Source organism: Hypanus sabinus, chromosome 11, assembly GCF_030144855.1.
Source record: "Hypanus sabinus isolate sHypSab1 chromosome 11, sHypSab1.hap1, whole genome shotgun sequence".
Taxonomy (NCBI): domain Eukaryota; kingdom Metazoa; phylum Chordata; class Chondrichthyes; order Myliobatiformes; family Dasyatidae; genus Hypanus; species Hypanus sabinus.
In genome coordinates, this window is record NC_082716.1 from 12,571,593 (window position 1) to 12,585,986 (window position 14,394).

Genomic DNA, 14,394 nt, shown 5'->3' on the forward strand with positions numbered 1-14,394 from the left:
GCATGGCTTTGTCAAAGGCAGGTCGTGTCTTACGAGCCTGATTGAATTTTTTGAGGATGTGAATTTTTTGATGAAGGAAGAGCAGTAGATGTGGTGTAAATGGATTTCAGCAAGGCATTTGATAAAGTACCCTATGCAAGGCTTATTGAGAAAGTAAGGAGGCATGGGATCCAAAGGGACTTTGCTTTGTGGATCGAAAATTGGCTTGCCCAGAGAAGGCAAAGAGTGGTTGTAGATGGGTCATATTCTGCATGGAGGTCAGTGACCAGTGGTGTGCCTCAGGGATCTATTCTGGGACTCCTTCGCTTCGTAATGTTTATAAATGACCTGGATGAGGAAGTGGAGTGATGGTTTAGTAAATCTGCTGATGACACAAAGGCTGGGGGTGTTGTGGATAGTGTGGAGGACTGTCAGAGGTTACAGTGGGACATTGATAGGATGCAAAACTGGGCTGAGAAGTGGCAGATGGAGTTCAACCCAGGTAAGTGTGAGGTGGTTCATTTTGATAGGTCAAATAGAATGTCAGAATATAATATTAATGCTAAGACTCTTGGCAGTGTGGAGGATCAGAGGGATCTTGGAGTCCGAGTCCATAGGACACTCAAAGCTGCTGCGCAGGTTGACTCTGTTAAGAAGGCATTCAGTGTATCGGCCTTCATCAACCGTAGAATTGAGTTCAAGAGCTGAGAGGTAATGTTACAGCTATATAGGACCCTGGTCAGACCCCACTTGGAGTACTGTGCTCATTTCTGGACACCTCACTACAAGAAGGATGTTGAAACCATAGAAAGGGTGCAAAGGAGATTTGCAAGGATGTTGCCTGGATTGGGGAGCACGTCTTATGAGAATAGGTTGAGTGAACTCGGCCTTCTCTCCTTGGAGTGGAGAATGAGAGGTGACCTGATAGAGCTGTATAAGATGATAAGAGGCATTGATCGTGTGGATAGTCAGAGGTTTTTCCCCAGGGCTGAAAAGGCTAACATGAGAGGGCACAATTTTAATATGCTTGGAAGTAGGTACAGGGAAGTTGTCAGGGGTAAGTTTTTTTTAATGCAGAGAGTGGTGAGTGCATGGAATGGGCTGCCGGCGACAGTGGTGGAGGCAGATACAATAGAGTCTTTTAAGAGATTCTTGGATAGGTACATGGAGCTTAGAAAAATAGAGGGCTATGGGTAGCCCAGGTAATTTCTAAAGTACATGTTCAGGATAGCATTGTGGGCCGAAGGGCCGGTATTGTGCTGTAGATTTCCTATGTTTCTATGAAAAAGAAATCCACTCCCCTCCCATTCTTAAATGTGTAACCCCTTAATTTAAGTAGTGACTACACAGCATTGTCACAGTGACTGTGAGTGGCTACATATGTTATAGGGTGGTTAAGAAGACAAGTGGCCTAGTTGCCTTTATTAGTTGAGAAACTGAGTTCAGGAGTTGGGAAATTATGTTGCAGCCTTACAACACTCTCGTTAGGCTGCATCTGTAGTATTGATCACTCCATCATATGAAGGATGTCAAGGCTTTGGACAGTGTGCAGAAGAGATTTACCAGGTTACTGCCTGGATTAGAGGGCATGTGCTATAATGAGAGGCTGAACAAATGTGTTCTCTGGAGCGGCAGAGGCTGAGGGGAGATCTGATAGAGGTTTATAAGATTATGAGAGGCACAGAGTAGGGTAGCAGGGTGGAGATACATCTCTACCAGCGGAGGTTTAAGGAACTCCTCGCCTCCTCTAACCTGCAGGTCATCCTTGGGCAAGGTGTAATACCTACTTAGCCCCTGATCAGGGTCACGTGAAGCATGGAGCAGGTGGTGGATGGTCACACGAGCAGCTGGTGCACATCACAAGTCCTGGTTATAGGACCACTGATGCCAGGCAGACATTCTCGGAAGATTATTGGTAACAGTTGGGGTCACCTGTCTTGTAAAGAAACTGCCTAGAAGGCAGCAATGGCAAACCACTTCTGTAGAAAAATTTGCCAAGATCACTCATTGTTATGAGATTATGATCGCCCACATCATACAACACAGCACATAATGATGATGACCGAGTGTTGACAAAATGTTTTTCCTCAGTGTGGAAATACTTAATACCAGAGGACTTGCATTTAAGGTATGCGGGAGTTAAGTTCAAAGGAGATGTGCAGAGCTATTTTTGGTTTTTAAGCACAGAGAGCGATGGGTGCTTGGGGTGGTAGTAGAGGCAAAAACAATAGGGGCATTCAGGAAACTCTTGGATAGGTACATTAATGTGAGGGATATGGATACTGTGCAGGCAGAAGGTACTATCTCAGTTAGACATTTAATTACTAACTTAATCAATTTGACACAACATTGTGGGCCGAAGGGCTTGTTCCAGTGCTGCACTGTTCTGTGTTCATAGTTGCCATGGCAATGCTATGGTGCAGCAGTTAGTATTGCTGCCTCAGAGGCCCAGATATATAGGTTCAATCCTGACCTTGGGTGCTATCCATGTGGAGACTATATTCTCACTGTGACAAGAGCTTTTCCTACCACCTCCTAAGTTTAATTGGTTGTTGTAAACTGTCCCTTGGTGTTGCCAAATAGTAAAAGAATCAAAGAGGAGTTAACAGACACAAGACAGAGACCAGCAGGGTTGTGGGAATACAGGGAAATAAAGAGCAGAGACTGGGACTGCCTGTTCCGGCTGCCAAGGAAGGAAATGCTGGAGATAGCCGTGTGCTACGGGATTCCATGCTGGGTTTGAAGCCGGCCCTTCCCTTTGGTGCTGCTCTCCAGTGTTCACTCAGTGAGAGACAAGCCAGATTTCATTCAACTGAGGCTGCACTGCGTGATATGAGGAACTGCTGTAGGCTGTTCTTGCAGAAACATGGCTCCAGGACAACATCCATGCACCAAAGATTTAATGTATATTTATTATCAAAGCAAGAAACTGAAAATAACCCAATTTTAAAAACTTTTTTTTTAAAAATCAAAAAAACCCAAAGAAAATTAAAACACCGATGAGAAGAGAGAAAATAAGAACACTGCAAACACTAGCAGCAAGCCAGCAATATTCCAACAAGAACGAGTCCCAGATCCACTCCTGAAGAAGCTGAGCCCAAAGCCAAGCCTCAATCCCCAGTTTTCACTCCAGCGCGGCAGAAACACAGCCTCGTCACCATGGAGAAAGGAATAAACATTCATGGGGGAACAAGCATATAACAGACAACTTAAATAAAAACCCAAACCTGACCCGGTGCACAGGAAGCAAGGCGCAGTGAATGGGTCTACAGGGGAGACCAGATCCCACAGGCACTATCAGAATGGCAAAGTTATACTGAAACCTCATAAAGCAGAGTCTGGCCTCAGCTGGGTTCAAAATTATTCCAATGTTGTTGGAATCTGGAATGCACTGCCAGGAAATCACAGAGATAGATTCCATTGAGGGTTAAGAGGGAACTGGATAACTTGTGTTGCGGACACAGCTCAGCACATCACGGAAACAGGGCTCCCCTCTGTAGAGTCTGTCTATACTTCCTGCTGCCTCAGTATAGTAGCTAGTATAATCAAAGACCCCACCCACCCCAGTCAGGCTCTCTTCTCCCCTCTCCTATCTGGTACAAGATACAAAAGCCACCAGGCTCAAGGACATCTTCGACGCTACTGTTAATCATAGTCATGGAAAAGTACAGCACAGAAACAGGCCCTTCATCCCATCTCATCCGTGCTGAACTATTTAAACTGTCTAGTCCTTTCAACTTGTACTGGGACCATAGCCCTCCATACTCCTCCCATCCACGCTTCTCTTAAACATTGAAATCAAGATTGTATGCATCACTTATGCTGGCAGCTTATTCCACATTCATCACAATCCTCAGACTGATGATGTTTCCCCTCATGTTCCCCTCAAATTTTGCACCTTTCACCCTTAACCCATGACCTCTGTCTGTAGTCCCATCCAACCTCAGTGGAGAAAGCCTGCTTGTATTTATCCATTTTATGCCCCTCATAATTTTGTACACCTCTATCAAATTTCCTCTCGATCTTCTACATTCCAGGGAATAAAGTCCTAACCTATTCATCCTTTCCTTATAACTCAGGTGCTCTAGACCGGGCAGCATCCTTGTAAATTTTCTCTATAACTCTTTCAACCTTGTTTACATCTTTCCTGTAGGTAGGTGACCAGAACTGCACACAATACTCCAATTTATTTATTTATTAATTTTTAAGAGAATTACATAAAATGAATAGAATATTAGAATAGTGAAAAATTAATTTTTCACTATTCTAACAATACTCCAAATCAGCTCTTACCAATGTGTCATACAACTTCAACTTAACATCCCATCTCCCATTATCAATACTGTTATAAGACTATTGAATAGTTCCCTGGTATGAAAAGATGGATGTTTGACCTCACAACTTACTCATTATGATCTTATATCTTGCTCTTTACCTGCACTTTCTCTGCAGCTGTTACACTATTCTGCACCACTATTGTTTTAGCTTAATACATTGTCTAATGATTTGATCTGTATGAACAATATGCAAGACAAGCTCTTCCACTGTACATGTGACAATAATAATTCTGGTTCCAATACATGGTGGAGAAAAATGTGTAAAGCCAGTGGAAAAAGGACAGAATTGGCTTGGACAGGGCGGGTTGTAGCCATGGCAGGCATCTATAACAATCGTAGACTGAGCTCTAAATACTCTGTTTAACACCCACATCAGACTTATTGGGAGGGAAACCATTTAAACTAAGCAGTAACTAATGGATATAACAAGGAGGAGATTTCTCCGTGTCAGATCTTTGGCCTTTACATTTGATTTGGGAGCTCAGCCAAAGTTCTATTTCTCCTGCTTGGATTTCCTGCTTTATTTTCTTTCTCCCTCTCTCTCTCTCTCATTTTATCCTGTCTCACATATCCACCAGATGCCTGGAACTCTGGAATGTGTGGTATTGACGTAGCCAGGATAAGCTCCTGTCCAGAAGGCAATTCAGATTCCTTTGCAACACAACACTGAGGAATGTTAGACCTCAAACTGATCGCAGGCTGAGTCCAGACTGGAGGCTGCATTTTAAACAGCTTTTGATTCGCAGTGTTCTTAGTTCCAACTCCGTTACACAAAGGCATTTGGAACCATTTCACAATCTTTCAACCTGCTGAGATGCAAGGGTATGTTTTCTCCAATTTTCTCCCCTTGTCTGGAAAGTGCTGGGGCTGAGACTTGTCAAGTTCCCCCTCTACTGCACAGCCCCTAACCATGTACGCAAGTGACAGTAGAGGGCACAAGAGGTGCTTATGTAGAAGGGAAATCACAGGATGTTCAAAATCCAAAGTAAATATATTATCAACATACATACGTGTCACTATATACTACAGTGAGATTCATTTTCTTGCAGGCATTCACAGAAGGTACAAAGAAATACAATAGAATTAATCAATACTGCTAGAATGGGTAACAGCTTCCTCTCTCAGGATGACAGACTAATGAATACTCTGCCACCACAGAGATCTCATTATTAGGACAGTGAGCTGTTTACTGGTGATGCACACTACATGCAATTTGAATCATAGCTTATTAACTTATTTTTGGTAATATTTTGCTTTATGTACTATGTGTGATATATGCATTGTGGGTGCGCTGTGGTCCAGAGAAACGTCGTTTCATCAGGTTGTTTATATGTACAACCGGACGACAACAAACCTGAATGAAAGTCACATACATAGCAAAGACGAACAAACAGATAATGTTCAAAAGACAAACCGTATAAATACAAAATAAAACAAGTAAATAATTCTGAGAGCACGAGTTGTAGAGTCATTGAAAGTGTGTCTTTTGGTCGTGGAGTCAGTTCTGAGTTGAGGTGAGGGGAAGTTATCCATGCTGGTTCAGGAGTCTGATGGTTGAGGGGTAATCACTGTTCCTGAAGCTAGTGGTGAGGGACCCAAGCAGCAGTGAGAAGAGAGCATGGCCTGGATAGTGGAGAAATGGATGGTGGGAAAGAAACTTTTGAATGTGGAGCAAGACAGACACAATGGTGGACGGGGCTCATTTCCTTCCCTGAATCAGAATCAGTTTAAAAACATTGACATATGCCACGAAATTTGTTATTTTGTGGCAGCAGTACAGTGTAATACATAAAATATACTGGACCATTATAGTAAAAATATTTTTAAATAAGTGCAAAAAGAGAGCAGAAAAATAGTGATCATGGTTCCGTTACTCATTCAGAAACCTGATGGCAGAGGGGGGAGTTGTTCCGAACAGGTTGAGTCTGTTTTTTCACCCAGAGCTCCTGTTGGTAGAGCCTTGACATCCATCAGAATCAGAAAAGGCAAAGGGCAACTTCTTCATCAGAGGTACTGCCCTCAGGTGAGACATTACCCCTTGTTGCTCTGTCGGTCAGTCAGAATGAAATCCCACAGCACATTTAGGAAAAAACACACAAATTATTTACATTCTCCAATCCAATACTGATCCCTCAATTTCACAGGGGCTGATGTGTGGGAGCTTGCTGTGCATGTATTGTTAAACTTAGAACACAGAACAGTACAAGCCCTTCAGCCCAAGATAAGGTGCTGACCAATACAACTCTTCCCTCCCATATTGACCTCCTTTTTTGATGATCCATGTTCCTAAGAGTCTCCTAAATGTTCCTAATGTATCCGCCTCTACCACCGCCCGACAGCACATTCCACACACCCACCACTCTTCACAAACACCTACCTCAACAACTCCCCCCTCCCCCCCCCCCACCATACTCTCTTCCAGACACCTTGAAATTGTCCCCACTTGTTTTAGCCATTTCTGCCTTGGGGAAAAAGTCACTGGCTGTTCACTCTATCAATGCCTCTTATCATCTTGTACAGCTCCGTCAAGCCACTTCTCATCCTCCTTCACTCCGAAGAGAAAAGCCCAAACTCAATCACCTATCTTCATAAGAAAACTTCTCTAATCCAGGCATCATCCTAGTAAATCTCTTCTGCACCGTTCTAAAGCTTGTACATCCTTCCCAAGATGAGGAATATTTTCTACATCACAACACTTCAAGAATAATTCATAGCTGCAGAAGGCTTTCAGAACTGACATGCAATAGACGTGCAAGTTCTTAAACTTTGTTAATGTCGAATTGTTTGTTATTAAGTCCCGTTTGCTAGATCATAGTTTCACAGCTGACAGCAACCTCACAACCTCATCCTGTAAAAACCCAGAGCTACTGAAGTGCCACCAGAAGCTCCAAAGTCCTCATCCCTGGGAGAGGAAGGATCTAGAAGCTGGGCTACATCTGGGGACAATATGAAGGACTGACCCAGGACCGAGGACTCTGGTAAACTCCTGTCAGCGGCCTATGCCCAGTAGGGGTGATGAGCTTAAGAAGAAGAACGCTGTGAGACAACACATTCAAGCATTATACACAGGATACAATAATGTCACAAATGCAAGTTGTTAAAATAGTAAAACTTTTCATACTAGTTATTTTTTTGTACTACATAATTACCATCCCAGGCACAATACACTCAGTAGCCACTTTGACAGGTACCTCCTGTACCTAACAAAGTGGCCACTGATATGCTGCTGAAGCCCATCCACTTCAAGGTTCAACATGTGTGTTCAGAGATGCTCCTCTGTGCATCACGTAACGTGTGGTTATTTGAGTTACTGTCACCTTCCCGTCAGCTGGAACCAGTCTGGCCATTTCCCACTGACTTCAAAGCTCAAAGTAAATTTATTATCAAAGTACATACATGTCAACATATATGACCCTGAGATTCGTTTTCTTGCGGGCATACTCAATAAATCCATAATAGAATAATAAGCATAATAGAATCAATGAAAGAGCACACCAACTTGGGTGGTTAACCAGCATGCAAAAGACAAATTGTGCAAATACAAAAAGTAGTAGTAATAATAAATAAGTGAGCAATAAAGAACATGAGGCGATGAGTCCTTGAATGTGAATCCATTGGTTGTGGGAACATTTCAAAATGGAGCAACTGAAGTTATCTTCTCCGCTTCAAGAGTCTGATAATAGAGGGTAGTAACTGTTCCTGAGTCTAGTGGTGTGGGTCCTGAGGCTCCTATACCTTCTTCCCAATAGCTGCAGTGAAAAGAGAACATATTCTGTGTGGTGGGCATTGCTGAGGTGGATACTGCTTTCCTGCAACAACGCTTCATGTAGATGTGCTCAATTTTGGGGAGTGCTTTACCTGATATGGACTGGGCTGTATCCATTACCTTCTGTAAGATTTTACATTCAAGGGCGTTGGTGTTTCCATACCAGGCAATGATGCAGCCAATCAATATACTCCCCACTGCACATCCATAGAAGTCTGTCAAATTTTAGATGTCAAATCTTTGCAAACTCCTAAGGAAGTAGAGGTGCTGCTATACCTTCTTCTTAATTGACGTTACATGCTGGGTCCAGGACAGGTCCTCAGAAATAATAACACAGAGGAATTTGAAGTTGCTGATCCTCTCCATCTCTGATCCCCTGGCTCATTGACCTCTGGTTTCCTTCTCCCGAAGTCAATAATCAGCTCTTTGGTCTTGCTGACATTGAGTAACGGGTTGCTGTTATGGCACCAGTCAGCCAGATTTTCAATACCCCTCACATGCTGATTCTTAACCACCTTTGATTCGGCCAATGACAGTGGTGTCATCAGCAAACTTGAATATGGCATTGGAGCTGTGCTTAGCTACACAGTCATAAATGTAAGGTGAGTAGAGCAGGTGACTAAGCACACAGCCTTGAGCTGCATCTGTTCAGATGGAGACTGTGGAGGAAATGTTGTTGCCAATCCAAATCCACAGGGGTCTGCAAGTGAGGAAATAGAGGATCCAATTGCACAAGGAGATATTGAGGCCATGTCTTGAAGCTTATTGATTAGATTTGAGGGGATGATAGTATTGAATGCTGAGCACCCTGATGTATGCATCTTTGCTGTGCAGATGTTCCAGGGTTGAGTGAGGAGCCAATCAGATGGCATCTGCTGTGGATCTTTTGCTTCAGTAGGCAAATTGGCATGGATCCAAGTTCAGGAGCTGATGATCACCAACCCCTCAACACACTTCATCACTGTTGGTGCAGGTGCTACTGGACGATAGTCATTGAGACAATTTACCACTTTCTTCTTAGGTGTCAGTACAATTGAAACCTGCTTGTGGCAGGTGGACACCTCAGACTGCTGAAACGAGAGGTTAAATTCTTAGATCAGCACAGGTTTTTTTGTACTTGGCAAGGTACCCCATCTGGGCTGGATGCTTTCTGTGGGTCCCCCCTCCTGAAAGCTGCTCGCACCTCAGAGACTGAAATCACAGGATCATCAGGGGCTGTGGAAGCTTGTGATGGTTCCTCCATGTTTTGTCAGTCAGTGCAAGCACAGAAGGCTTTGAGCTCATCTGTCGTCTTGTTGCTCAATATAACTTTATAAGGGGTGATAGCATTCAAGCCCTGCCAAAACTGTTGAGCATGCTTCGCTGAAACAAGTTTAGTCTGGAAATGCCACTTCATCTGTGAGATGGCTTTCCGGAGATCATACCTGGACCTCTTGCTCCTTTCCTGGTCACCAGACCTCTCCCATTATCAAAGAGTTTTCACCAACAGAACCACCACTCATTGTTTTTTTTGTTTCTCACACCACTCTCCATAAACTCCAGAGACCATTGTGCATGAAAATCCCAGGAGACCATCGGTGTCTGAGATACTTAAACCACCCTGTCCAGCACCAACAATCATTCTGTGGTCAGAGTCACTTGGATCACTTTTCTTCCCCATTCTGATGTTTGGTCTGAACAACCACTGAACCTCTTGATCATATCTGCATGCTTTTATGCATTGACCTGCAGCCAGATGGTTGACTAATTAGATATTTGCATTAACCAGTTCCTAATAAAGTGGCCACTGAGTGTATATAATACTATTTCACACACACAAGCCGAATGCATGATTATACCATAGATGCTATATGAATATTAACATGACAATCATGCTCTTATGCAATACGTCACAGTAACATGCACAGCATGTATACAGTACCAATACTCTGTGCTATTTTCAATAGACCATCCAATGCATACCACACACATGCTATGCTATGCGACATGCACGTTGTTTATCACACAGTCTGAAACTTTCAAACTACAGAAAGCTTGCCAAAAAAATAATTGCAATAGAACAGATTACATGTAGTCCAATGATACAGGGAGGTGGAGCCCTCTAGTTATTGTGATATCCTACTTGTAAGTTGTGGGTGTGCCAGTGTCAGAATCAGGTTCCTGATCACTAAGCAACTCACACTAAATGCTGGAGGAACTCAGCAAGTCAGGCAGCATCTAAGGAAATGAATAAACAGTTGACATTTTGGGCCAAGACCATTCATCAGGATTGGGGAGCAGGAGGAAGATGCCAAAATAAAATGGTGAGGTGGAGGGGAAAGAGGCTAGCTGGAGGTGATAGGTAAAGCCAGGTGGATAGGAAAGGTAAAAGGTCTGGAGAAGAAAGAATCTGATAGGAGGGGAGAGTAGATCATATTATCACTCAGGTATGTTATGAAATCTGTTGTTTTGTGTTTGCGGTACGGTCCAAGGCATAAAAGTCACTAACACAAGAGATTCTGCAGTTGCTAGAAATCCAGAGCAACACACACAAAATGCTGGAGCAACTCAGCAGGTCAGGCAACATCTAGAGGAGAAAATAAAGAGTGTGGTGGGTGCCCGAAATGTGCTGCCCGAGTTAGTCGTAGACTTCTTGGAGACTTCTAAGGGATGTTTAAATAGGCAAATAAATGTTAGGGAAATGAAGGGATACCAACATTGTGTGGGCAGAGGGGATTAGTCAGGTGGCCCATTTGATTATTAATTTAATTGAATCAACACAACACTGTAGGCTGAAGGGTCTGTTCCTGTGCTGGACTGTTCGATGTAAACAGTCAATGTTTCCGTCTGAGACCCTTCATCAGGGCTAAAATTTACCATGTTCTAATAAATAGAGAAAAAGAGGAAGAGTGAGGTAGTGCTTGTGGATGGTAGAGTCTCTAAATCAGCAAACAATGAAAAGCTAGAATAGACAAAGTTTGCATTTCAACAGTAACATGCACAAAACGCTGGAGGAACTCAGCAGGTCAGGCAGCATCAATGGAAGTGAATAAACAGTCGACGTTTCAGGCCAAGACCCTTCTTCAGGACTGGAAATGAAGGGGGAAGATAAAGAATAAAAGGATTTGGGGGAGTGGAAGGAGGGCAAGCTAAAAGGTGATAGGTGAGGTCAGGTGGGTGGGAAAGGTTAAGGGCTAGAGAGGAAGGAATCTAATAGGAGAGGAAAGTAGACCATAGGAGAAAGGGAAGAAGGTGGAGCACCAGGGTGGGGGGGGGGGGGGAGATGAGAGGAGGTAAGAGGCCAGAGTGGGGAATAGAAGAGGAGGAAACGGGGAAGAGATTTTTTTAAAACCAAAGGAGAAATAATCACATCCTAAGAATGTCCAGAACTGGTCAATAGCAGGCAGCTGCCTGTAAGCAGACCAATCTCAAGATTGTATAATTTATACATTCTTTGATAATAAATGCACTTTGAAATAGTTTGAAACTTCGAGTAGATTGTTTCCAAATATGGTCATTGTTGTTCTGCAAATACCAGTCAGTTTAAACACAAAGATTCCACATACATAAGGTGGACAGTAACAGTCTTTTCCACAGTTCCCCACTCTGTGTTGCTCTAGGACTCTATAAATAGCAAGCAAGATCTGGAATGTTGGCCATATTACTGCAGGAGATCCCATATTCATCAATTAATGTCATAGAGTCTTTCACATCTACCAGAAGAGTTGATGTGTGGGTTACCTCCAGGTATTCTGGTTTCCTCCTACTGTCCAAAGACCTACCAGTTGCAGCTTAATTGTAACTTGTCCCGTGATAGTCAGGGATTAAATAAGGAGCTGCTGGGTGGTGTGGCTCAAGAGGACAAAAGGGCCCATTCCACGCTGTATTCAATAACAAAATTTTTTGCAAGAGTTAGCCAGTACTCAGTTTAATGTTGAAAGGCACTATTTCAATGCTGCACTGCAATATTAGTGGAAATTAGGACCACAACAGTGTCAGACATATTTATTTATTGAGATATAGCGTAGAATAGGCCCTTGCAGTCCTTCAAACTGTGCCGGCCAGCAACCCGATTTAATCCTAGCCTAATCGTGAAACAATTTATCACTACCAATTAACCTACCAACCGACACATGTTTGGATTTTATGCGGAAACTGAAACACCCTGAGGAAACACATATGGTCACAGGGAGAACATACAAACTCCTTACAGGCAGCGGTGAGAATTGAACCTGGGTTGCCTGTACTGTAAAGTGTTGTGCTAACCACCACACCACCGTGCCACTGTCAAAACTATGACCTGCTGACTTAGAAGCATTAAGGTTTACCAATGGATTATACAAAGACCTGCTAATATTATCAAGTTACAACTTGATTTGACATCCTTTGGATTACAGGCCTTTGCTATAAAATCTCGTTCATTTTTTCACTGAAGTATTAATTTTAGACCAACACAAGTAGAGCTGAATCCTTATGCACATCCTTAGCTAATTTCTACTAATTAGGTGAGCAAAGTAGATGAACAAAGGTGTCTAATATTATGCACTGACCTACATATCAGAACAAGCCTTTAGTTAATACCAGGTCCCAAAACGACCATTGCTGGGAAGTACTGCACTAGATCTTCAGGTAAGATTTATACTCAAACACTTACTTTCCCCAAGTCACCAGGCTCCTCCCATTAACCCATCTCACCACCCCTACATACACATCACCTAGCATCACTTTAGGTACATTTAATCAGTCTACATATATAACAGTTGTGTTTTATAGGATTGCTTCTATATTTATATTTGTTGTATTTTTTATGTTCTTCATGCTTAGAGTTTTTTTTAAATGCGCATCAGATCCAGAGTAACAGTCACTTTATTCTGCTTTACAAGTGTATGACAATAAATAGGCTTCAATCTTGATGCATCTTTCAGTTTTACTGTTCTCTGTTGGATGCAGTGAGGGTTGCTTTACTGAACAATCATAAATGCCTCAGTATTATTTCCACAGTGTTCTACTTATTTATTTTATTTATAGATACAGCACGGTAACAGGCTCCTCCAGCCCTGTGAGCCCGCGTCGCCCAATTACCCACCCCCCCGCGACCAGTTATCCCATGAACCCAAAAACACAAGAGATTCTGCCTATGCTAGAAATAGACAATAGACAATAGGTGCAGAAGTAGACCATTCGGCCCCTCGAGTCTGCACCGCCATTCTGAGATCATGGCTGATCATTCACTATCAATACCCAGTCCCTGCCTTGTCCCCATATCCCTTGATTCCCCTATCCATCAGATATCTATCTAGCTCTTTCTTGAAAGCATCCAGAGAATTGGCCTCCACCGTCTTCCGAGGCAGTGCATTCCACACCTCCACAACTCTCTGGGAGAAGAAGCTCTTCCTCAACTCTGTTTTAAATAACTGACCTCTTATTCTCAATCCATGCCCTCTGGTACTGGACTCTCCCAACATCTGGAACATATTTCCTGCCTCAATCCTATCAAATCCTTTAATTATCTTAAACATTTCAATCAGATCCCCTCTCAATCTCCTCAATTCCAGTGTGTACAAGCCCAATCTCTCCAATCTCTCTGCGTAAGACAGCCCTGCCATCCCAGGAATCAACCTAGTGAATCTACGCTGCACTTCCTCAATTGCCAGAATGTCCTTCCTTAAACCTGGAGACCAAAACTGTACACAATATTCCAGGTGTGATCTCACCAGGGCCCTGTACAAATGCAAAAGGACATCCTTGCTCTTGTACTCAATTCCCCTTGTAATAAAGGCCAACATTCCATTTGCCCTCTTCACTGCCTGTTGCACTTGCTCATTCACCTTCATTGACTGATGAACTAGAACTCCTAGGTCTCTTTGCATTTCTCCCTTACCTAACTCTACACCGTTCAGACAATACTCTGCCCTCTTGTTCCTGCTTCCAAAGTGGATAACTTCACATTTATTCACATTGAATGACATCTGCCAAGTATCTGCCCACTCACCCAGCCTATCCAAGTCTCCCTGTATTCTCCTAACGTCCTCTTCGCATGTCACACTGCCACCCAGTTTAGTATCGTCAGCAAACTTGCTGATATAGTTTTCAATGCCCTCATCTAAATCGTTCACATAAATCGTAAAGAGCTGTGGTCCCAATACAGAGCCCTGTGGTACCCAACTCATTACCTCCAGCCTGTCTGAGAAACACCCATTCACTGCTACCCTTTGCTTTCTATCTGCCAACCAGTTTTCTATCCATGTTGAAACCCTGCCCCCAAAGCCATGAGCTCTGATTTTACTCACCAATCTCCTATGTGGCACCTTATCGAATGCCTTCTGAAAATCT

At 43.1% G+C, this 14,394-nt stretch overlaps 2 protein-coding genes across 4 annotated transcripts in view; both read right to left on the reverse strand.

Annotated features, from left to right (window-relative positions):
• Positions 1 to 14,394, reverse strand: part of nexn (nexilin (F actin binding protein)) — an 81,236-nt gene that overhangs the window by 43,553 nt on the left and 23,289 nt on the right. The gene's annotated exons all lie outside the window — the stretch shown is intronic.
• The window catches only part of miga1 (mitoguardin 1), a 180,542-nt gene that overhangs the window by 449 nt on the left and 165,699 nt on the right, over positions 1 to 14,394 (reverse strand). The gene's annotated exons all lie outside the window — the stretch shown is intronic.